Raw genomic sequence first — 24,638 nt, 5'->3', positions numbered from 1 at the left:
ATATAATATTAATATAATTCATAATTGCACTAGTGCAGAAAAGCCTAGCTATGTCGTGCCAAAATTGCCCTTGCTGGCGTAGGGTTCCAACGCCACCAATATGACGCCGCCGGTGAAAACTTTTAGTGGTGGCGTTGGAACATACGCCAGCAGTATTGTGAGTACTGCTGACGTGCCACGAGGCTAACAACAGCAATATATTCGTGTTAGCTATGGCGTTGAGTTTGTGCCAACGTCAGCGATTACATTTTGTCGCCAATAAAAAAATATACCCAACAATGCAAACCTAGTATATATGCAGCTATTTAAACTTACTCACAAAAGGTTAGTACTTCTAGTGATAACTTCAAATCCACAAACATTAGTATACTAGCTAGCTAGAAGCAAAAGTGACCGCCAACTTTGATAATACGTCCAAACTACTGACTTATGCGCATTACATCTCTCTGAAGAATGATCTTCATCTCTCGCACTTGTTCTTGTTGCTCCCCCTCCTTCCTGTAATGGACTTTCAGCGTCTTGAGTTCCACCCGCTTGTCCTTCAGGAGCCGTATCTCCTTCTTCAGAGAATCGATCTCGGTGACCAGTTTGTCCTTCTGGTCATTGAGCTTCAGTTTCCTATCGTAGTAATCCGAGTTGTCATTGATGATTTGATCCCTCTCGTTCCACAGGGAGTTATTCAACTCCCTGAGGGCCTTCACTGTACTCTCCTTTGATGCGACAAGCTCGCGGTTGAGCATGTCCACGTCACATAGCTGCCGCTAGACGGGGGCTGGAGATGGGTTTCGTATATACGCCTAGCAAGTCAAATATTTGAAATCATCAATAATGAATGGTTAGATATATGCATGTGTTTGCAATGCTCATGGATGTTTTTGTAATCTTACCTTGTTGGTGCTCTCTTCGCCTTTGTCGACTTCTTCATAAGCCGCGAAGTTGCACGAGGACTTGTAGTGGCTGTTCCAGCTACTCATGGCTGCAATTACAAAATAATAATAAGTCAGGATCAGATTATCTACATATTGCCACTCTCTTTTGTCACACTTGCCTTACTTAGGGAATCTTGTCATACTTTTTGTATCTATAACATGTGGGCCTTAGTGCTAACAAAAAAATGCTTGCCTTAGTTGTGACAAGAACTAAACACACACCTAGCAGATTTTCCCAGAAACAAATTTAGAGGATTCTTGCCTTAGTTGTGACAAGAACCAAACACACACCACCGTACCAACTTGCCGAGCCAATATTGACATACCTCACAATCCTTTTTTAACTAAAAGACCTAATGCTATATATTGAGCAATACAGGTTCTTATAAAAACTCATCCATATAGAAAAATACAATACATTCTAATCATTGAGAGAACTGAAGTCTTCTTCCTCCTCCATCAGCATACCTCATAACCTTAAAAACATCTAACACAAAGAATGCTTATATACTTGCTTAGAGAATCTCTAGAAGATTTTCCTAGCTAGAAACAAATTCAGAGGATTCTTGCCTTAGTTGTGACAAGAACCAAACACACACCTAGCAGATTTTCCTAGAAATAAATTTATAGGTTTCTTACCTTAGTAGTGACAAGAACCAAACATACTTGGAGCATTACTTTTGAGTGGAAATTTTCCTAGAAACAAATTCAGAGGATTCAAACATACTTGGAGCATTACTTTTGGTATCTATAACTTGCGCAATTTGATTCAAACATACTTGAAGTACTGTGCAGACGAAACTTGGAATTATCTTATAATGTCTATGTTAGAGTGCTATGTGGGGGTTCTATCAATGAAATGATACGCACCTCCTATTTCGTCATACTACTGCAACAACATGTATTTGATGTCCGATTGCTAATAGAAGGTCCTCAGCCTGGTAGAATCAGGTCGGTGTGAGCTTGGTTTGATTTGGCCAGGTTTCATGTCTCTGCCGTGTGTGTGTGTGTGTGTGTGTGTGTGTGTGTGTGTGTGTGTGCAGGTGCCAGAGGCGTCCGATTGAATTTAGGTGGAGTCCAAGGAGGTTCGGCTCGCTCTCAGACATGCCAGCAATCACTCTCGATGACACTGACGTGCAGATTGTAAGTTTCCCCTCTCAGTCCTGATATATTGATGCAAGACATGCTGCATTTACATGATATTGCTAGGAACGCATGCAAATTGCATAATTTGTTATACATGCTGCTTATTGGACCTCAAGAATAGAGTTGACACCTTATACACGCTGTTAGTTTGGTCCTTTTTCTATTGTCCTGGTTATATTCCATCACAGATTGAGAAACCAAAAGTGGTCAAGGATTCCAGTTCCAAGGACTAATTAATTTGTGCAGAATATACTTGATATGTTCCGGTCCATAACAAAAATAGGATTATTCATATTTGATAGTCTGTTAGCTGTTACGTGATAGTTTGTAAGTTGTTCCTTTGATGTATCGGAACTGTGATGTGGTTTACAGGGTTAGACCGAGTATGTCTTCTTTTGGTTCTGCATCCAAAATAGCCATATGGATGCAAGTACTTTAGACACGTATCTATAATGAAACTGGTGTAGGTGGTGCTCTGTTACTTGGAAACCAAAAATGATAGAAACAAAGGGTGCACATATAAGAAAAGAATGTCTTCCCGTAAACTAAAACATCAAGGTTATACAAATAGAGAAAATGAACCAGTGGCCATCAAGGTGAAAGTAAAAAAAACTTAGGATTTGGTTGTCTATCCGATCCATCAGTAAGCAAGCAGGGGCCATGTTGTCAAGGAGGTTAGCCATCTCTTTTAAACCAGTACTCTAGAGATGCTACTAGACTAGAGGTGGTGGTCACTGGTGAGGTGAAGTGGTAATTTATGCAGTAACATCCCAACTATAAACTGACTATGATGTACTACCTCTGTTTCAACTGATTCCAGTGATAGTGCTTCAAACGGTTGGAGGCTTACCTTTTATTTTAGTTGTGACTGTAGAAATAGATGACATCACTGAACTGGACATTGTAGTGGATTTTGATAACCGACCTTCCAAAAAAGAAAAAGAAAATTCCGAATCAGGTGTTCTGGAGCCATCACCTATGTCACCAACTATGTCAACATCTACTCCAGTTTCTGAGTGTTTTCAATTGATTTTGGGTACATTTTTATATTCATTTTTTTTGTATATTCTAATTTTTAATCACCTTTCTAACCAATTATTTTATACACTAGATAACTACTGATTTTGGATGTCACCCAGACATTCATAAAAAGTTAGATGTGGAACAACTAGCTAATTCTGTTTGTAGTTGGCCTGGTATCAAATATAATGTTTTAACATGCAAATCGGTAATAACACTTCTACATATCTTAGACCACAATTTTTATTACATCTAATATGTAGCATGTTTCAAATCCATGTTGCAGTACAATCCAACGTTGATTTCATTCTATTCACATTGGAGTTTGGTTTGTACTTAAGATATCACTTAAGAAGTTCTTCACCACATGTAAATTCTTTTGGAGCTTACCAGGATATACATATTTTTGGGTTGCCAAATATAAGAGGTGATGGAGTACAATTTTGATGTGGGTTCTGACATGATAATATTGTGGAAATCACAAGTACTACCAAGTCGTGTACTGTGTCGATCAATAGATATTTTATAGTTGCTTGTCACTGATTTTTTTGATCAAAAGTTATTTTATAGTTGCTTGTCATTGATTTTTTTTGGTTTTAAGTGTTGCATAATGGCACGTGAAGAACGACGGGTACAAGGAAGGCGACGGCGGCACTATAGTAGAGAAGAAGAATGGGGAACGGGAAGAAAGATCAAGTTCGTGTGTGTGTGTGTGCGCGCGCGCGCGCGCGCGCGTGTGTGTGTGTGAGACAAATCATTCAATGGGCCAAGCCCAAAAAACAGTGCAAAATAAATTACAAATGAAATATAATATTCCAAAATAATGTTCATCACCATAAAAATGATTCCATTTTTTTAAATACTCTCAGTTTTAAAAAAACACCTTCTCAAAGTAAAAAAAATCATGTTTTACTGAAAAACAAAAAATAAAGTTGATTGATGGAGCATGTTATATTTAATTTTTCGTCCGGTGCAACGCACTGGCAGCTTTAGTCCTCACCCTTTAGTGCCGGTTGCAGAACCGGCAGTAAAGGTCCTTACGAACCGGGACCAAAGCCCGATTCTGCACTAGTGTTAGCGCATCCAAAGTAGAACAACTCACTCTTATTAAAGTTGATCTTCAGTCCAGACAGTTGTTCAAAGAGGCATAGAACTAGTTTCATGTTCCTTGCCTTTGCTAAGTCATGTTATTTGACCATGTCTATTGTCCTGTTAATTAACAACTACTCCCTCCGTCTCACACTAGTAGAAAAAGGGCCTATTGTCCCGGTTGGTAAGGGCCTTTTGTCCCGGTTTTTGAACCGGGACTAAAGGGTCGTTACTAATGCCCTAACCCTTTAGTCCCGGTTCTTACACGAACCGGGACAGATGGGCCTCCACGTGGCCGCTGCGGCTAGCCCAGGCCGGGGGGCCTTTGGTCCCGGTTGGTGACACCAACCAGGACCAATAGGCATCCACGCGTCAGCATCTGGCTGGAGCTGAGGTTTTTGTTTTTTTTGAAAGGGGCTGATTTAGGGGTTTTGGGGGTTAATTTAGGTTGTTATTAGGTAGCTATTAGAGAGAAGTGTCCTCTCTTATATCTCCGCGCTTGGTTTACCAACGCTACGTACTGCTATGCCTAAACATGGCTTAGATTGAAGTGAAGGCGACATGTGGTGCATGTCGAAAGTAATATTAATCCTAACTTGATCAAGTTCGGATTGTACTACTTTCGACATGCACCACATGCATGTTGCCTTCACTTCAATCCAATCCATGTTCATTTCACCCGCTGATATATAATAACTCTTCATGCGCGCATCATGCATCATCATATATAATAACAAGTCCTACTAATCATCATCATACAACTCCTACTCGTTATTAATAACCAGTCATACGATCATCATCCTCATAGTCATCGAATCATTTTTCTTAATTGTTCTTAGCACATGATCATCAGTATTAGGTAGGACCAAAATACCCTCTTTAAGGTAAAATAGCATAAAACAATATAGACCCTGACTCTCCATTATGGAGAATGGAGATCATCCTGTCTCCAATTCTTGCGCTTCGCTTCCTTTTGCTTCCAAGAACCTCCTTGCGACTGTCCATACATTTTTTTTCCATTCTTTGATTTGCATGTCTCCACTTCTTTTAGAAATCCGGTATGGACAGTTGAGATTCGTAGGATGACCTGGTTGTATGTTCAAAACATCAAGCCTACCATTCTGATACATCAAATGAGGCACACAATCCTCTGGGATTATCTGTTGAAAAACATAGTAATAACTTCATAGTTAGCAATGATATACTAGTTTTAGAAGTATGCAAAAGATGCACGGATGTCGTAATAGTAAGAAATCTTACCAGGGTATCTCCATAGTAGTTACCGTAGATCAACACGTGCACTAGTGGCACGTATTGACCATAATGTGGAGGAGTTTTACAATAGATATTGTAATTCTCAAGATCAGTACAAAATCCGACCAGATGAGTTTTCTCCTTATAAGTTAACTCAGAGCCATCGGTGTAGTAGGTTCTGTCTACCATGTTCCGCACATTGTTTGAACAATCAAAATAAGCTGCCAACTATTTTGAAATGAATAATATAAATTAGCTAATAACTATGTTTGAGAAACTCACATAGCGGTAGAATTGGAGGCGTATCAACAAGGACCCAAATGTCCATATTGTCTTGCTCGATGTCAGGATCACCAAGATCCATGGTGACAAGCATACCCTCATCAAAATCATACATCTTGCAAAATACTTCCCAATTTTTGCAACCAAAATGGGTTACGCTCTCAGAATTATACATGTTTACTTCAAAATCTATATTATGATGGGCCCTTAGGTGAATTTTCTTTGTTTCCATACTTTCATGGTCTTCAAAACCCATCCTCTCCAAGACGTAGCGTCTTGAATGGCATGGGATAAGCTAGCCAAATTGTAAAAGATGAAAAGTACACGTTGAAATAGTTGAAGTCGTGCTTAATTACGAAAAAATAACACTTGTCGTCGTTGCGTACCGTTTCAACATCGAAGGTCTCCTCCAGCTTAATACTAAAGCGCCGATCTTCGTCCAGGTGAGGCCTGTCGCACTGACCTCGGTCGTCGTGGCACCAGTCGCACTCCCCGGAGAGACTTTCGTCGTCCGAGTACGACATTTTCTATGTTCATAATTCAAATATTAAACGTCTACAATTAAATATATGTACTAAAAAACCTAAGTTAGATCATTATTATTCATCACGGGTTGACTATCGGTTTGTCGAGTCTTTTCTTGAAAACTCTCAGCTCACGTGGTGTATACATTCGACCGTTGGTGATGGTCGCTCCTCCTTTCATCCCCGAGTGCATTACACCAAAATGTCTAGCACACGGGAATGAAGGAGAAGCGACCCCCACGACAACAGTCGGGATTCTTCGTCCTCTCATATATATATGGTGGAACTCTCCCTCACTGATTCCTCTCTGACATTTGCGACTGTCGGTGATGGTATGGTAGCTCCTCCTTTCGTTCTCGAGTGCATTACACCAAATTGTCTAGCACACGGGAACGAAGGAGAAGCTACCCCCACGACAACAGTCGGGATTCTTCGTCCTCTCATATATGGTGGAGACTCGACAGACTTACAGTCAACCCGAAATATCGTTTAATTATCTTTCTAAAAGAGGATTTGGCTAGTCTCACCTCGATGTCGGAGGGGGCAGTGACGGGGACGACGGCGGGGATGATGGAGGGGCCGGGGGCTCCTAGATTTCTGCGAAAACAAAAACCCTATAAGCGATCAACTAATCATATGCATACGCCTTGCATAGTGCTCTCCAATTTTAGCATTCAAAGTAGGAGTAGTTTTCCACTTTGAGCATTCAATAATCAAAATCAAATCACAAAATAAAGTAGTATTCAAATTAGGATAATTCAATTATAAGCAAAACTACATCATCTCCATGCGTCCGTACGTCGTCGAATATTATCACTAATACACCTCGAATACTATCATACATATAGCATCGCTAGTACAGCTAGAACAGTAGCGCTCGACGGGTATCGGCGCGGGCGGTGGACACCCAAAGGGACGGAACCATCACAGGATCATAGCTCCAGTGAGATCCCTGAAGAACCTGCCAGGTATTTGTTGGAAATATGCCCTAGAGGCAATAATAAATGGTTATTATTATATTTCTTTGTTCATGGTAATTGTCTATTATTCATGCTATAATTGTATTGTCCGGAAATCGTAATACATGTGTGAATACATAGACCACAACCTGTCCCTAGTAAGCCTCTAGTTGACTAGCTCGTTGATCAACAGATAGTCATGGTTTCCTGACTATGGACATTGGATGTCATTGATAACGGGATCACATCATTAGGAGAATGATGTGATGGACAAGACCCAATCCTAAGCATAGCATAAAAGATCGTGTAGTTTCGTTTGCTAGAGCTTTTCCAATGTCAAGTATCTTTTCCTTAGACCATGAGATCGTACAACTCCCGAATACCGTAGGAGTGCTTTGGGTGTGCCAAACGTCACAACGTAACTGGGTGACTATAAAGGTGCATTACGGGTATCTCCGAAAGTGTCTGTTGGGTTGGCACGGATCGAGACTGGGATTTGTCACTCCGTGTGACGGAGAGGTATCTCTGGGCCCACTCGGTAATGCATCATCATAATGAGCTCAATGTGACTAAGGCGTTAGTCACGGGATCATGCATTGCGGTACGAGTAAAGAGACTTGCTGGTAACGAGATTGAACAAGGTATTGGGATACCGACGATCGAATCTCGGGCAAGTAACATACCGTTTGACAAAGGGAATTGCATACGGATTGATTGAATCCTCGACACCGTGGTTCATCCAATGAGATCATCGTGGAACATGTGGGAGACAACATGGGTATCCAGATCCCACTGTTGGTTATTGACCGGAGAGGCGTCTCGGTCATGTCTGCATGTCTCCCGAACCCGTAGGGTCTACACACTTAAGGTTCGGTGACGCTAGGGTTGTAGAGATATATGTATGCGGAAACCCGAAAGTTGTTCGGAGTCCCGGATGAGATCCCGGACGTCACAAGAGGCTCCGGAATGGTCCGGAGGTGAAGAATTATATATAGGAAGTCAAGTTTCGGCCACCGGGAAAGTTTCGGGGGTTACCGGTATTGTACCGGGACCACCGGAAGGGTCCCGGGGGTCCACCGGGTGGGGCCACCTATCCTGGAGGGCCCCGTGGGCTGAAAGTGGAAGGGAACCAGCCCTTAGTGGGCTGGGGCGCCCCCCTTGGGCCTCCCCCCATGCGCCTAGGGTTGGGAACCCTAGGGGGGGAGCTTCCCCCTTGCCTTGGGGGGCAAGGCACCCCTTCCCCCCCCCACTTGGCCGCCGCCCCCCTTGGAGATCTGATCTCCCAAGGGCTGGCGCCCCCCCAGGGGTCCTATAAATAGTGGGGGGGAGGGAGGGCAGCAAACTACAGCCTTGGGCGCCTCCCTCCTCCCCTGCAACACCTCTCTCTCTCTCTCTCGCAGAAGCTCGGCGAAGCCCTGCCGGAGACCCGCTACATCCACCACCACGCCGTCGTGCTGTTGGATCTCCATCAACCTCTCCTTCCCCCTTGCTGGATCAAGAAGGAGGAGACGTCGCTGCACCGTACATGTGTTGAACGCGGAGGTGCCGTCCGTTCGGCACTCGGTCATCGGTGATTTGGATCACGACGAGTACGACTCCGTCATCCACGTTCATTGGAACGCTTCCGCTCACGATCTACAAGGGTATGTAGATGCACTCCTTTCCCCTCGTTGCTAGTAGACTCCATAGATGCATCTTGGTGAGCGCAGGAAAATTTTAAATTATGCTACGATTCCCAACAGTGGCATCATGAGCTAGGTCTATGCGTAGTTACTATGCACGAGTAGAACACAAAGCAGTTGTGGGCGTTGAGTTTGCCAATTCTTCTTGCCGCTACTAGTCGTTTCTTGTTTCGGCGGCATTGTAGGATGAAGCGGCCCGGACCGACCTTACACGTACGCTTACGTGAGACAGGTTCCACCGACCAACATGCACTAGTTGCATAAGGTGGCTAGCGGGTGTCTGTCTCTCCTACTTTAGTCAGAACGGATTCGATGAAAAGGGTCCTTATGAAGGGTAAATAGAAAATGGCAAATCACGTTGTGGTCATACGTAGGTAAGAAAACGTTCTTGCTAGAAACCTACAAACCACGTAAAAACTTGCAACAACAATTAGAGGACGTCTAACTTGTTTTTGCAGCAAGTGCTATGTGATGTGATATGGCCAGAAGATGTGATGAATGATATATGTGATGTATGAGATTGATCATATTCTTGTAATAGGAATCACGACTTGCATGTCGATGAGTATGACAACCGGCAGGAGCCATAGGAGTTGTCTTTATTATTTTGCATGACCTGCGTGTCATTGAATAACGCCATGTAATTTACTTTACTTTGTTGCTAAACGCGTTAGCCATAGAAGTAGAAGTAATCGTTGGCATGACGACTTCATGAAGACACAATGATGGAGATCATGGTGTCATGCCGGTGACGAAGATGATCATGGTGCCCCGAAGATGGAGATCAAAGGAGCATAATGATATTGGCCATATCATGTCACTATTTGATTGCATGTGATGTTTATCATGTTTTTGCATCTTATTTGCTTAGAACGACGGTAGCAAGTAGGATGATCCCTTATAATAATTTCAAGAAAGTGTTCACCCTAACTGTGCACCGTTGCGAAGGTTCGTTGTTTCGAAGCACCACGTGATGATCGGGTGTGATAGATTCTAACGTTCGAATACAACGGGTGTTGACGAGCCTAGCATGTACAGACATGGCCTCGGATCACACGCAATACACTTAGGTTGACTTGACGAGCCTAGCATGTACAGACATGGCCTCGGAACACGGAGGACCGAAAGGTCGAGCATGAGTCGTATAGAAGATACGATCAACATGGAGATGTTCACCGATCTTGACTAGTCCGTCTCACGTGATGATCGGACACGGCCTAGTTAAGCTCGGATCATGTTTCACTTAGATGATGAGAGGGATGTCTATCTGAGTGGGAGTTCATTAAATAATTTGATTAGATGAACTCAATTATCATGAACTTAGTCTAAAATCTTTACACTATGTCTTGTAGATCAAATGGCCAACGTTGTCCTCAATTTCAACGCGTTCCTAGAGAAAACCAAGCAGAAAGATGATGGCAGCAATTATACGGACTGGGTCCGGAACCTGAGGCTCATCCTCATAGTAGCCAAGAAAGATTATGTCTTAGAAGCACCGCTAGGTGATGCACCAATCCCACAGAACCAAGACGTTATGAACGCTTGGCAATCACGTGCTGATGATTACTCCCTCGTTCAGTGCGGCATGCTTTACAGCTTAGAGCCGGGTCTCCAAAAGCGTTTTGAGAAACATGGAGCATATGAGATGTTCGAGGAGCTGAAACTGGTTTTTCAAGCTCATGCCCGGGTCGAGAGATATGATGTCTCCGACAAGTTCTTCAGCTGTAAAATGGAGGAGAACAGTTCTGTTAGTGAGCACATACTCAGAATGTCTGGGTTGCACAACCGCTTGTCTCAGCTGGGAGTTAATCTCCCGGATGACGCAGTCATTGACAGAATCCTCCAGTCGCCTCCACCAAGCTACAAGAGCTTTGCGATGAACTACAATATGCAGGGGATGGAAAAGACCATTCCCGAGGTATATTCAATGCTGAAATCAGCGGAAGGGGAGATCAGAAAAGAACATCAAGTGTTGATGGTGAATAAAACCACCAAGTTCAAGAAGGGCAAGGGTAAGAAGAACTTCAAGAAGGACGGCAAGGGAGTTGCCGCGCCCGGTAAACCAGTTACTGGGAAGAAGTCAAAGAATGGACCCAAACCCGGGACTGAGTGCTTTTATTGCAAGGGAAGTGGTCACTGGAAGCGGAACTGCCCCAAATACTTAGCGGACAAGAAGGCCGGCAACACCAAAGGTATATGTGATATACATGTAATTGATGTGTACCTTACCAGTACTCGTAGTAGCTCCTGGGTATTTGATACCGGTGCGGTTGCTCATATTTGTAACTCAAAACAGGAACTACGGAATAAACGGAGACTGGCAAAGGACGAGGTGACGATGCGCATCGGGAATGGTTCCGAGGTCGATGTGATCGCCGTCGGCACGCTACCTCTGCATCTACCCACGGGATTAGTTTTAAACCTCAATAATTGTTATTTAGTGCCAGCTTTGAGCATGAACATTGTATCTGGATCTCGTTTAATTCGAGATGGCTACTCATTTAAATCCGAGAATAATGGTTGTTCTATTTATTTGAGAGATATGTTTTATGGTCATGCCCCGCTGGTCAATGGTTTATTTTTGATGAATCTCGAACGTGATGTTACACATGTTCATAGTGTGAATACCAAAAGATGTAAAGTTGATAACGATACTCCCACATACTTGTGGCACTGCCGCCTTGGTCACATTGGTGTCAAGCGCATGAAGAAGCTCCATGCAGATGGACTTTTGGAGTCTCTTGATTACGAATCATTTGACACGTGCGAACCATGCCTCATGGGTAAGATGACCAAGACTCCGTTCTCTGGAACAATGGAGCGAGCAACCAACTTATTGGAAATCATACATACCGATGTGTGTGGTCCAATGAGTGTTGAGGCTCGCGGAGGATATCGTTATGTTCTCACTCTCACTGATGATTTAAGTAGATATGGATATGTCTACCTGATGAAACACAAGTCTGAAACCTTTGAAAAGTTCAAAGAATTTCAGAGTGAGTTTGAGAATCAACGTGACAGGAGAATAAAATTCCTACGATCAGATCGTGGTGGAGAATATTTAAGTCACAAGTTTGGTGCACACTTAAGGAAATGTGGAATAGTTTCACAACTCACGCCGCCTGGAACACCTGAGAGAAATGGTGTGTCCGAACGTCGTAATCGCACTCTATTGGATATGGTGCGATCTATGGTGTCTCTTACCGATTTACCGCTCTCATTTTGGGGTTATGCTTTAGAGACTGCCGCATTCACTTTAAATAGGGCTCCGTCGAAATCCATTGAGACGACACCGTATGAATTATGGTTTGGGAAGAAACCTAAGCCGTCGTTTCTAAAAGTTTGGGGATGCGATGCTTATGTCAAGAAACTTCAACCTGAAAAGCTCGAACCCAAGTCGAAAAAATGCGTCTTCATAGGATACCCTAAGGAAACTATTGGGTATACCTTCTACCTCAGATCCGAAGGCAAGATCTTCGTTGCCAAGAACGGGTCCTTTCTAGAGAAGGAGTTTCTCTCGAAAGAATTGAGTGGGAGGAAAGTGGAACTTGATGAGGTGATAGTCACCCCTTCCGAGCCGGAAAGTAGCGCAGCGCGGGAAGATGTTCCTGAGGTGCCTACACCGACTGGGGAGGAAGTTAATGATGATGATCATGAAGCTTCGGATCAAGTTGCCACTGAACTTCGTAGGTCCACAAGGACACGTTCCGCATCGGAGTGGTACGGCAGCCCTGTCCTGGAAATCATGTTGTTAGACAACGGTGAACCTTCGAACTATGAAGAAGCGATGGCGGGCCCGGATTCTGACAAATGGCTAGAAGCCATGAAATCTGAGATAGAATCCATGTATGAAAACAAAGTATGGACTTTGACTGACTTGCCCGATGAGCGGCAAGCCATTGAGATAAATGGATCTTTAAGAAGAAGACGGACATGGACGGTAATGTTACCGTCTATGAAGCTCGACTTGTTGCAAAGAGTATTTTCACAAGTTCAAGGAGTTGACTACGATGAGTTTTTCTCATCCGTAGCGATGCTTAGGTCCGTCAGAATCATGTTAGCATTAGCTACATTTATGAAATCTGGCAGATGGATGTCAAAACAAGTTTCCTTACCAGTTTTCGTAAGGAAAGGTTGTATGTGATACAATCAGAAAGGTTTTGTCGATCCTAAGGATGCTAAAAGGTATGCTAGCTCCAGCGATCCTTCCATGGATTAGAGCAAGCATCTCGGAGTCAGAATATACGCTTTGATGGAGTGATCAAAGTTTTTGGGTTTATACAAAGTTTGTTAGAAACTTGTATTTACAATAAAGTGAGTGGGAGCGCTACAACATTTCTGATAAGTATATGTGAATGACATATTGTTGATCCGAAATGATGTAAAATTTCTGGAAAGCATAAAGGGTTGTTTGAAAGGAGTTTTTCAAAGGAAGACCTGGATAAAGCTGCTTACATATTGGGCATCAAGATCCATAGAGATAGATCAAGACGCCTGATGATACTTTCAAAAGACAGCACACCTTGACATGATTTTGAAAGAGTTCAAAATAGATCAGCAAAGAAGGAGTTCTTGGCTGTGTTACAAGGTGTGAGTATTGAGTGAGACTCAAGACCTGACCACAGCAGAAGATAGAGAAAGGACGAAGGTCGTCCCCTATGCTTTAGACGTAGGCTCTATAGTATGCTATGCTGTGTACCGCACCTGTAGTGTGCCTTGCCATGAGTTGGTCAAGAGGGTACAATGGTGATCCGGGAAAGGATCTCATGACAGCGGTCGAACTTATCCTTAGTACCTAGTGGATTAAGGAATTTTCTCGATTATGGAGGTGGAAAGGAGTTCGTCGTAAAGGGTTACGTCGATGCGAACTTTGACACTAATCCAGATGACTCTGAGTAGTAAACCAGATTCGTATAGTAGAGCAATTATTTGAAATGGCTCCAAATAGCGCGTGGTAGCATCCACAAGATGACATAGATATTCGTAAAGCACACGGTTCTGAAAGGTTCAGACCCGTTGACTAATAACCTCTCTCACAAGCATAACATGACCAAACCAGAACACATTGAGTGATAATCACATAGTGATGTGAACTAGATTGTTGACTCTAGTAAACTCTTTAGATGTTGGTCACATGGTGATGTGACCAGTGAGTGTTAATCACATGGTGATGTGAACTAGATTATTGACTCTAGTGCAAGTGGGAGACTGTTGGAAATATGCCCTAGAGGCAATAATAAATGGTTATTATTATATTTCTTTGTTCATGGTAATTGTCTATTATTCATGCTATAATTGTATTGTCCGGAAATCGTAATACATGTGTGAATACATAGACCACAACCTGTCCCTAGTAAGCCTCTAGTTGACTAGCTCGTTGATCAACAGATAGTCATGGTTTCCTGACTATGGACATTGGATGTCATTGATAACGGGATCACATCATTAGGAGAATGATGTGATGGACAAGACCCAATCCTAAGCATAGCATAAAAGATCGTGTAGTTTCGTTTGCTAGAGCTTTTCCAATGTCAAGTATCTTTTCCTTAGACCATGAGATCGTACAACTCCCGGATACCGTAGGAGTGCTTTGGGTGTGCCAAACGTCACAACGTAACTGGGTGACTATAAAGGTGCATTACGGGTATCTCCGAAAGTGTCTGTTGGGTTGGCATGGATCGAGACTGGGATTTGTCACTCCATGTGACGGAGAGGTATCTCTGGGCCCACTCGGTAATGCATCATCATAATGAGCTCAATGTGACTAAGGCGTTAGTCACGGGATCATGCATTGCGGTACGAGTAAAGAGACTTGCCGGTAACGAGATTGAACAAGGTATTGGGATACCGACGATCGAATCTCGGGCAAGTAACATACCGTTTGACAAAGGGAATTGCATACGGATTGATTGAATCCTCGACACCGTGGTTCATCCGATGAGATCATCGTGGAACATGTGGGAGCCAACATGGGTATCCAGATCCCGCTGTTGGTTATTGACCGGAGAGGCGTCTCGGTCATGTCTGCATGTCTCCCGAACCCGTAGGGTCTACACACTTAAGGTTCGGTGACGCTAGGGTTGTAGAGATATATGTATGCGGAAACCCGAAAGTTGTTCGGAGTCCCGGATGAGATCCCGGACGTCACAAGAGGCTCCGGAATGGTCCGGAGGTGAAGAATTATATATAGGAAGTCAAGTTTCGGCCACCGGGAAAGTTTCGGGGGTTACCGGTATTGTACCGGGACCACCGGAAGGGTCCCGGGGGTCCACCGGGTGGGGCCACCTATCCCGGAGGGCCCCGTGGGCTGAAAGTGGAAGGAAACCAGCCCTTAGTGGGCTGGGGCGCCCCCCTTGGGCCCCCCATGCGCCTAGGGTTGGGAACCCTAGGGGGAGCTTCCCCCTTGCCTTGGGGGGCAAGGCACCCCTTCCCCCCCACTTGGCCGCCGCCCCCCTTGGAGATCTGATCTCCCAAGGGTTGGCGCCCCCCCAGGGGTCCTATGAATAGTGGGGGGGAGGGAGGGCAGCAAACTACAGCCTTGGGCGCCTCCCTCCTCCCCTGCAACACCTCTCTCTCTCTCTCTCGCAGAAGCTCGGCGAAGCCCTGCCGGAGACCCGCTACATCCACCACCACGCCGTCGTGCTGTTGGATCTCCATCAACCTCTCCTTCCCCCTTGCTGGATCAAGAATGAGGAGACGTCGCTGCACCGTACGTGTGTTGAACGCGGAGGTGCCGTCCGTTCGGCACTCGGTCATCGGTGATTTGGATCACGGCGAGTACGACTCCGTCATCCACGTTCATTGGAACGCTTCCGCTCGCGATCTACAAGGGTATGTAGATGCACTCCTTTCCCCTCGTTGCTAGTAGACTCCATAGATGCATCTTGGTGAGCGTAGGAAAATTTTAAATTATGCTACGATTCCCAACAGTATTGTCGAACCTGCCCTCCAACGCAACCATGTAGCGACGGACGTGCTGGTCCTCCTCGCTGACACGGTGACGTACCACCTCCGCGGTGTCCGGAAGCCTCGGCACCGTCACTGGCCCACGCGACCGCCACCAAACAAGGATCGGGTCAACGACGGGCTGGCTCCTCACCAACCTACGTCCACCGGAAGGTAGCACCTTCCAAAACCAGCCTGGCGGAGCCCAGTCCCGGACATGGCCCCTCTGATCAAGCCGGCCTCCTCCGCCGAGTCAACGATGAGGATGCGGGATAGGCATCGTCGACGTCGATGCGGGATTAATTGCTTGAACTAAAAAAATAAACTAGTTCTATTAATTTTCTTGCTAAAATAAAGTAGTTCAACTACTAAGCACTTACTATAAATAATTAAAATAAAGTAGTTCTTACTAAAAATAAACTACTTCTATATATAGTAAAATAAAGTAGTTTTATTAAATCAACTAGTTCAACTACTAATTAAGCACTTACTATAAATAAAATAAAGTAGTACTTACTAAAATAAACTACTTCTATAGTAAAATAAAGTAGTTTTATTAAATCAACTAGTTCAACTACTAAGCACTTACTAAAAATAAACTTGTTTAACTAGTTCTATTATATTTAACTAGTTCAACACAATTTTTTTTTCTAAATATGCACATATATATACATAAATTAACAAAAACATCTAATTCAACTAATCTAAAATACATGGAAAAACATCTAATTCAACTAATCTAACTAATTTTATTAAACACTTACTAGTATATATACATGAAAAAAATACATATACAAAAAAATGAAAAAAAAGGATTCGGGGCGGCGGCGGCTCACAGCGGGGCCGGCCGGCTAGGGCGACGGCGGGGGCGGCGACGGTGGGGGCAGCGGACGGCGTCGGCGTGCAGAGGATCCAGGCGGGCGCGCGGAGCAGGGCACGGGCGACGGCGACGGCGTTGGCGGCGGACGGCGTCGGCGTGGTCTCCGGGGCGGGGGCGATGGCGACGGCGGGGGCGGCGGACGGCGACGGCGTCCGGCAGCCTGGCGGCGTCCTCTCCGCGCGCGTCGTCGGGGGCGAACTGCAAGATGCAAACCAAAATTTTCACAAGTGTGCCTTATATACATGAAGCTTTAGTCCCGGTACTTATCACGGACCGGGACCAAAGGCCTCTTTTCAGCAGCCCAAAGGGCGGGAAGCAGAGGGCTTTGGTCCCGGTTGGTGGCACCAACCTGGACTAAAGGTTTTGGGCATTGGTTCCGGTTGGTGCCACCAACCGGGACCAAAGGGGGGCATCGGTCCCGGTTCGTGGCACCAATCGGGACCAATGTCTTGCGCCTGTCAAAGCCGCGGTGGGGTGGGATGTTTAGTCCCACCTCGCTAGCCGAGGAGCGGCATGACCTGTTTATAAGCCCTGCCCCGCCAGCTCCATTGAACTCCTGTGAACTTCAGGCCTCTGGGCCTAATCTTGCACTGCTATGCCTGTGGGCCTTCTGCGGGCCTGAATCCTGGCCCATGGATGGGTTTCTAGTCGTATTCAGACCGTGGTGGCCCAGTAGGTGGCATTTTTTTTATTTTTTCCCAATTATTTTGTTTTCTTTTTTGGTTTATTTATTTTATTTTGTTTCTACTTACAACAAAATACTTATTTATTTTATTTTATTTTGTTTCTAATTACTTATTTATTTTACTTTATGATAATTCTTTTTTCTATTAAAGTTTCTATCAAAAAAAGTTTTAATTACTTATTTATTTTATTTGTTTCTACTTATATATTTTAATAAAGTTTATATTATTTTTTTTCTAATTACTTATTTATTTTATTTGTTATTTTTCATGCACCATTTTTCATGCATTTACTAATTATTTTGAGCTATAAGACCCTAAAATTGAAAAGCATTTCAAATGAACTCTGAAAAGATTGAAAGTTGGCATGGTATCATCATTTCATCCACATAGCATGTGCAAGAAAGTTGAGAGGGTTACGGCAAAAACTGGATGCACTTCGTGTACAAAACGGACAATCTCTTTCAAAGTATCAGGATTTCATACGGAAACTCGTCTGTTACAAAAGGATTTCATTTTTGAAAACTTATTTGAACTCCTGACTTTTTGTGTGTTCAAAATGCAGCATTCAAAGCCACATCATCATTTTTCAATCCTTTCTGACTTCATTTGTTATTTTTCATGCATTTACTAATTATTTTGAGCTATAAGACCCTAAAATTGAAAAGCATTTCAAATGAACTCTGAAAAGGTTGAAAGTTGGCATGGTATCATCATTTCATCCACATAGCATGTGCAAGAAAGTTGAGAGGGTTATGGCAAAAACTGGATGCACTTCGTGTACAAAACGGACAATCTCTTTCAAAGTATCAGGATTTCATACGGAAACTCGTCTGTTACAAAGGGATTTCATTTTTGAAAACTTATTTGAACTCCTGACTTTTTGTGTGTTCAAAATGCAGCATTCAAATCCACATCATCATTTTTCAATCCTTTCTGACTTCATTTGTTATTTTTCATGCATTTACTAATTATTTTGAGCTATAAGACCCTAAAATTGAAAAGCATTTCAAATGAACTCTGAAAAGGTTGAAAGTTGGCATGGTATCATCATTTCATCCACATAGCATGTGCAAGAAAGTTGAGAGGTTACGGCAAAAACTGGATGCACTTCGTGTACAAAACGTACAATCTCTTTCAAAGTATCAGGATTTCATACGGAAACTCGTCTGTTACAAAGGGATTTCATTTTTTTAAACTTATTTGAACTCCTGACTTTTTGTGTGTTCAAAATGCACCATTCAAAGCCACATCATCATTTTTCAATCCTTTCTGACTTCATTTGTTATTTTTCATGCATTTACTAATTATTTTGAGCAATAAGACCCTAAAATTGAAAAGCATTTCAAATGAACTCTGAAAAGGTTGAAAGTTGGCATGGTATCATCATTTCATCCACATAGCATGTGCAAGAAAGTTGAGAGGGTTACAGCAAAAACTGGATGCACTTCGTGTACAAAACGTACAATCTCTTTCAAAGTATCAGGATTTCATACGGAAACTCGTCTGTTACAAAGGGATTTCATTTTTTAAACTTATTTGAACTCCTGACTTTTTGTGTGTTCAAAATGCAGCATTCAAAGCCACATCATCATTTTTCAATCCTTTCTGACTTCATTTGTTATTTTTCATGCATTTACTAATTATTTTAAGCTATAAGACCATAAAATTGAAAAGCATTTCAAATGAACTCTGAAAAGGTTGAAAGTTGGCATGGTATCATCATTTCATCCACATAGCATGTGCAAGAAAGTTGAGAGGGTCCCGGCAAAAACTGGATGCACTTCGTGTACAAAACGGACAATCTCTTTCAAAGTATCAGGATTTCATACGGAAACTCGTCTGTTAAAAGGGATTTTAAAACTTATTTGAACTCCTGACTTTTTGTGTGTTCAAAATGAACCTTTCAAAACAGAGACTGATTTTGAATGGTGCATATTCAACACACAAAAAGTCTGTAAAGATCGCCAACCCCAACATAAAAAAATGAGCATAGATGCGCCTATAGAGAAAATTCAACCTAAATTCATAATAAATTTCTATGAATTTCAGAGAAACTCACTATGAATTTAGGTCAAATTACCTGTATAAGGGCATCTATTTTCATTTTGAGAGGAGCTCAACAAGGCAGAGAGGGACGGGCTTATAAACCGGTGTGAGCGCCCTTCGGTTGGCGAGGTGGGACTAAACTCTGGCCGCAACGAGGACCAACCCTTTAGTCCCGGTTTGTGGCACGAACCGGAACTAATGGTCATGGGCCAGGGGCGAGGCGCATTGGTCCCGGTTTGTGCGTTGAACCAGGACCAAAAGGTCCAGACGAACCGGGACCAGTGGCCCACGTGGCCCGGCCGGCCCCCTGGGCTCACGAACCGGGACTAATGCACCCCATGGGTCCTGGTTCGTGCGGAACCGGGACTAATGGGCTGGTCAGGCCCGAACGAAAGCCCTGTTTTCTACTAGTGTCATAATATAAAAGTGTTTTGACAGCTTCAGGTTGGATCCTTTTAATCTACACTCTTCATCTGCGGCAGTTGCTGCTCTGGTGCGTTGGTTCTATGGGGTCTTAGCATGACGACTTCCTGACTGTCTACTACAATAAGGTTTGCTCGGCTCCGGTGAAGGAGGGGCGGTGGCAGCGACGCGCCTTTGGCTCGCTTCAGTGCTTGTAGTTATTGCTAGGTAGTCTACGGATCTGGATGTAATTTTTATTATTTTTAGTGTTTGTTGTACTATCATGATTGAAGATGAATATATTGGAAGTTTTTCCTGCCAAAAAAAATTATGAGACGGAGGGAGTAAATTACTACATGCACTTGTCTCGATCTTGCCCTCAACCATCTTTGTTTGTACGTAGCGCAATATTAATTACATTCAACTTGGATTGCAATGCTCCTTCCTTTTTCGGCCACATGAGATCCAAAAATATGCGTGGTCTTACCAATGCAAGTACGAGAAGATAATCAGTAACACAAGGACGGCATGCGCATCACGTGTGCGCATACGTCTCTCGGTTTGTCTCCAGGCTGCAGCACGAGTCTACATAAAGTGCCCCAACCAACAGCCTTGGGAGAAAGGAAAACACACAGGGAGGGCAACGGCAAGCTAACTGATAAACCCAAGCAGGAGCTCGCTGAATCACCATGGCTAGCACTACCAAGGCCGTGGTAATCCTTAGCATTGTTATCGTCCTGCAGGTGTCCCGCATCACAGGGGTGGTTGGCGACATCCCGGCGGTGATGTCGGTGAACGGCTTTGAGAAAGGGGAGGAGGGCGGGCCTGCAAAGTGTGATGGCCAGTACCACAACGACTCCCTCTTCCTGGTGGCGCTAACCACGCAGTGGTACCAACAGGGCCTCCGGTGTGGCAGGATGATCAACATCAAGAGCTCGGATGGGGCAATCGGGCAGGCTATGGTCGTGGACGAGTGCGACACCGAAAACGGCTGCCGCACCGACGAGATCAGCACATCCGCCGCGGTGTGGCATGCTTTTGGACTCGATACCAGCCTTGGCGAGGTGTTCGTCACATGGTCGGATGTACTCTGAAATATGGTGCATGTTAGCTCCAGTAAGCTCTCGTTGGCTAGGATAGTAGTTTTCTGTTTTGAATAACGTATGCATGCGGGGTGATGTGACCCGGACATGCACGTAGCTCTGTGGATCAAGTGCCGTTGTGTGCACTGACCACTTATCCCTTTAATTCCTCCTGGTGGGTGCATGCGCTGTGGGACATGGCCGCCGTGGGATGGCGCGGCCGTCGCGGATCATAGCGCGCCCACCGGGAGGTAGTTAGCTCGCGTGATGTAACAGATAAAGTGATGCAATGAGAAAACAGAAAACGCTGCTGAGTTTCGGGCAGCACAAATCTATGGCTCGTTAATTGACACCCCAACTCTCTATCTCTCTCTCTCTCTCTCTCTCCCCCACACACACACACACCTGGCTCCCTCTGTGATCTAGCTAGTTTGGCAACAACAGAGCCAGTTAATTGTTGAGATCGTATCTACATGTGTGGTTAATCATACTCGAGTTGGGAGTGGCTGTAGATTAAAAAATTGTGCAGGTTATACTTATGCCCAACACCCTTATTATATTGATGCACGCATGTATGTGCTTTCCAGGTGATGTGCCCAACATTTGATTTATGCTGGGTAATTTGAGGTGTGCCTGTTGGTTATGTCATTTATCTTTTTCCTGTCAAGCAATTGTTTTCTGTTGCTGTGATAGGCCTGAATCAGTATTTTTTTTTTGTATACACCGAGATAAAGCTGAAAGTTATGACGATCAAATCAAATACCAAAAGTTGTAACTCAGATATACCAAGATATTGAATGGTGTGATACCTTGATAGCTTTCAGTGGTATGTAGTCTGTTCAATTCCGGAAACAAGATTTGTGGTAGGTTGACCTGTTGATAGCTTTCAATGCTATGTTGTTTGTTCAATTCCGGTCACTGAAGTTGAATTTCCATACAAAACAAGATTTGTTCTAGGTAATTATTTAGTCATCAAGCAACAAGTGTATGGATTTAAAAGATGCACACAACGACAAACATTTGTGGAGATTTTCTGTAGGTGTCTCTGCTGACCTGCATGTTTGCCTGATGATTGAAACATAAGTGACTCAAGTTCTACATATATGTAACATATGTTATTTTTATTGGCTCTTATTAACATGGTGGGAACCGAGTAAGCTTCTGCAAATGTATTCTTTTGGTTGTTTTGTGCCATTTTTATCCCGGTGAACAATTTGAGAGATTTATTTCGAGTAAATTCATGGCCTGAACTGGTTGTAACATTCATTGATCAAATAATTGTTGTCTAACAAGTGTTATTGATAAAGCGGGAGGTTGAGAAAATGAAGGAAACTGTGAATCTGATGAAGCTTCCTCTATACATGATGAAGTGGGCGGATGCGAAAAATAAAAAGAGTTAGAGAAAGGCACACCTTGCATTTACCGTTTCCTGAGTGCCAAACAAAGGTTCACTAAAAGTATCAACTTTATTTAATGTGAGGTAGCTACAAGCTTTAGAGTTCAAGCTTTTCATCAAGTGCTTTTATGCATATAATATTAATATAATTCATAATTGCACTAGTGCAGAAAAGGCCAGTTATGCGCGTGCCAAAATTGCCCTTGCTGGCGTGGGTTCCAACGCCACTAATATGGGGCCGGTGAAATTTTTTAGTGGCGGCGTTGGAACATGCGTCAGCAGTATTCTGAGTACTGCTGGCGTGCCACGAGGCTAACAACAGCAATATATTCGTGTTAGCTATGGCGTTGAGTTTGTGCCAACGTCAGCAATTACATTTTGTCGCCAATAAAAAAATATACCCAGCAATTCAAACCTAGTATATATGCAGCCATTTAAACTTACTCACAAAAGGTTAGTACTTCTAGTGATAACTTCAAATCCACAAACATTAGTATACTAGCTAGCTAGAAGCAAAAGTGACCGCAACCTTTGATAATACGTCCAAACTACCTACACATGCGCATTACATCTCTCTGAAGAATGATCTTCATCTCTCGCAACTTGTTCTTGTTGCTCCCCCTCCTTCCTGTAATGGAATTTCAGCGTCTTGAGTTCCACCCTCTCGTCCTTCAGGAGCCGTATCTCCTTCTTCAGAGAATCTATCTCAACGACCAGTTTGTCCTTCTGCTCATTGAGCTTCAGTTTCCTATCGTAGTAATCCGAGTTGTCATTATGATCTGATCCCTCTCATTCCAAGGGAGTTATTCAACTCCCTGTGGGCCTTCACTATACTCTCCTTTGACGCGACAAGCTCATGGTTGAGCATGCCCACATCACATAGCTGCCGCTCGACAAGTGCTGGAGATGAGTTTCGTACATATGCCTAGCAAGTCAAATATTTGAAATCATCAATAATGAATGGTTAGATATATGCATGTGTTTGCAATGTTCATGGATGTTTTTGAAATCTTACCTTGTTGGTGCTCGCTTCGCCTTTGTTGACTTCTTCATACGCCGCGAAGTTGCACGAGGACTTGTAGTGGTTGTTCCAGCTACTCATGGCTGCAATTACAAAGTAATAATAAGTCAGGATAAGATTATCTACATATTGCCATTCTCTTTTGTCACACTTGCCTTACTTAAGGAATCTTGCCATACTTTTTGTATCTATAACATGTGGGCCTTAGTGCTAACAAAAAAATGCTTGCCTTAGTTGTGACAAGAACTAAACACACACCTAGCAGATTTTCCTAGAAACAAATTTAGAGGATTCTTGCCTTAGTTGTGACAAGAACCAAACACACACCACCGTACCAACTTGCCGAGCCAATATTGACATACCTCACAATCCTTTTTTAACTAAAAGACCTAATGCTATATATTAAGCAACACAGGTCCTTACAAAAACTCATCCATACAGAAAAATACAATACATTCTAATCATTGAGAGAACTGAAGTCTTCTTCCTCCTCCATCAACATACCTCATAACCTTAAAAAGATCTAACACAAAGAATGCTTATATACTTGCTTAGAGAATCTCTAGCAGATTTTCCTAGCTAGAAAAAAATTCAGAGGATTCTTGCCTTAGTTGTGACAAGAACCAAACACACACCTAGCATATTTTCCTAGAAATAAATTTAGAGGTTTCTTGCCTTTGTAGTGACAAGAACCAAACATACTTGGAGCATTACTTTCGAGTGGAAATTTTCCTAGAAACAAATTCAGAGGATTCAAACATACTTGGAGCATTACTTTTTGTAGCTATAACATGCGCAATTTGATTCAAACATACTTGGAGCATTACTTTTTGTATATCTGCCACTACCTAGTGATGAACCCTAGCTATGTAAATAAAAAAAAGTGGAGGGGATGAACTCACCGAGGGGACGAAGATGGAGGCGAGGAACCCTAGCAAGCCGTCGTTGTCGCCGCTGCCATCGACGAAACCCTAGCTCAAAACGAAATGTACTACAATCAAATTGGATGGAAATGAGCGGCGACAGAGGGAGAGAGAGGGGGATAGAGGGGGAGATTACCAAACCATCGGAGCCGGCCGGAATCGGAGCGGCGACGACGAGCAGCGAGAGAGGGAGAGACGAAAGGTGAACGAGAAACAGAGCGGGGCAGAGAGAGAGGGGGAGTGGGGTGAGGGGGGCGTTGCCCCTTGTTTTGACCCCCCATGGCCTCCTAGTAATATTTGGGCTTGGCCCAATACAAAATTTAAAATAATATAAATTTAAAATCATCAGTATTTCCATTTGAAATAATATAA

General features: G+C 43.5%; 1 long non-coding RNA gene across 1 annotated transcript; it reads right to left on the bottom strand.

The window, feature by feature from the left end:
* Positions 1 to 285: 285 nt before the first annotated feature.
* LOC123496934 (uncharacterized) lies at positions 286 to 24,315 on the bottom strand. Its single transcript, XR_006669022.2, has 3 exons — positions 24,246 to 24,315; positions 888 to 976; positions 286 to 797 (listed from the first exon to the last, which is right to left on the bottom strand). It is a non-coding gene; the product is annotated as an uncharacterized lncRNA (long non-coding RNA).
* Between the last annotated feature and the right edge of the window lie 323 nt (positions 24,316 to 24,638).

This window comes from Aegilops tauschii, chromosome 1, assembly GCF_002575655.3.
Source record: "Aegilops tauschii subsp. strangulata cultivar AL8/78 chromosome 1, Aet v6.0, whole genome shotgun sequence".
Lineage (NCBI taxonomy): Eukaryota > Viridiplantae > Streptophyta > Magnoliopsida > Poales > Poaceae > Aegilops > Aegilops tauschii.
This window is presented reverse-complemented; position numbering and strand designations above follow the sequence as displayed.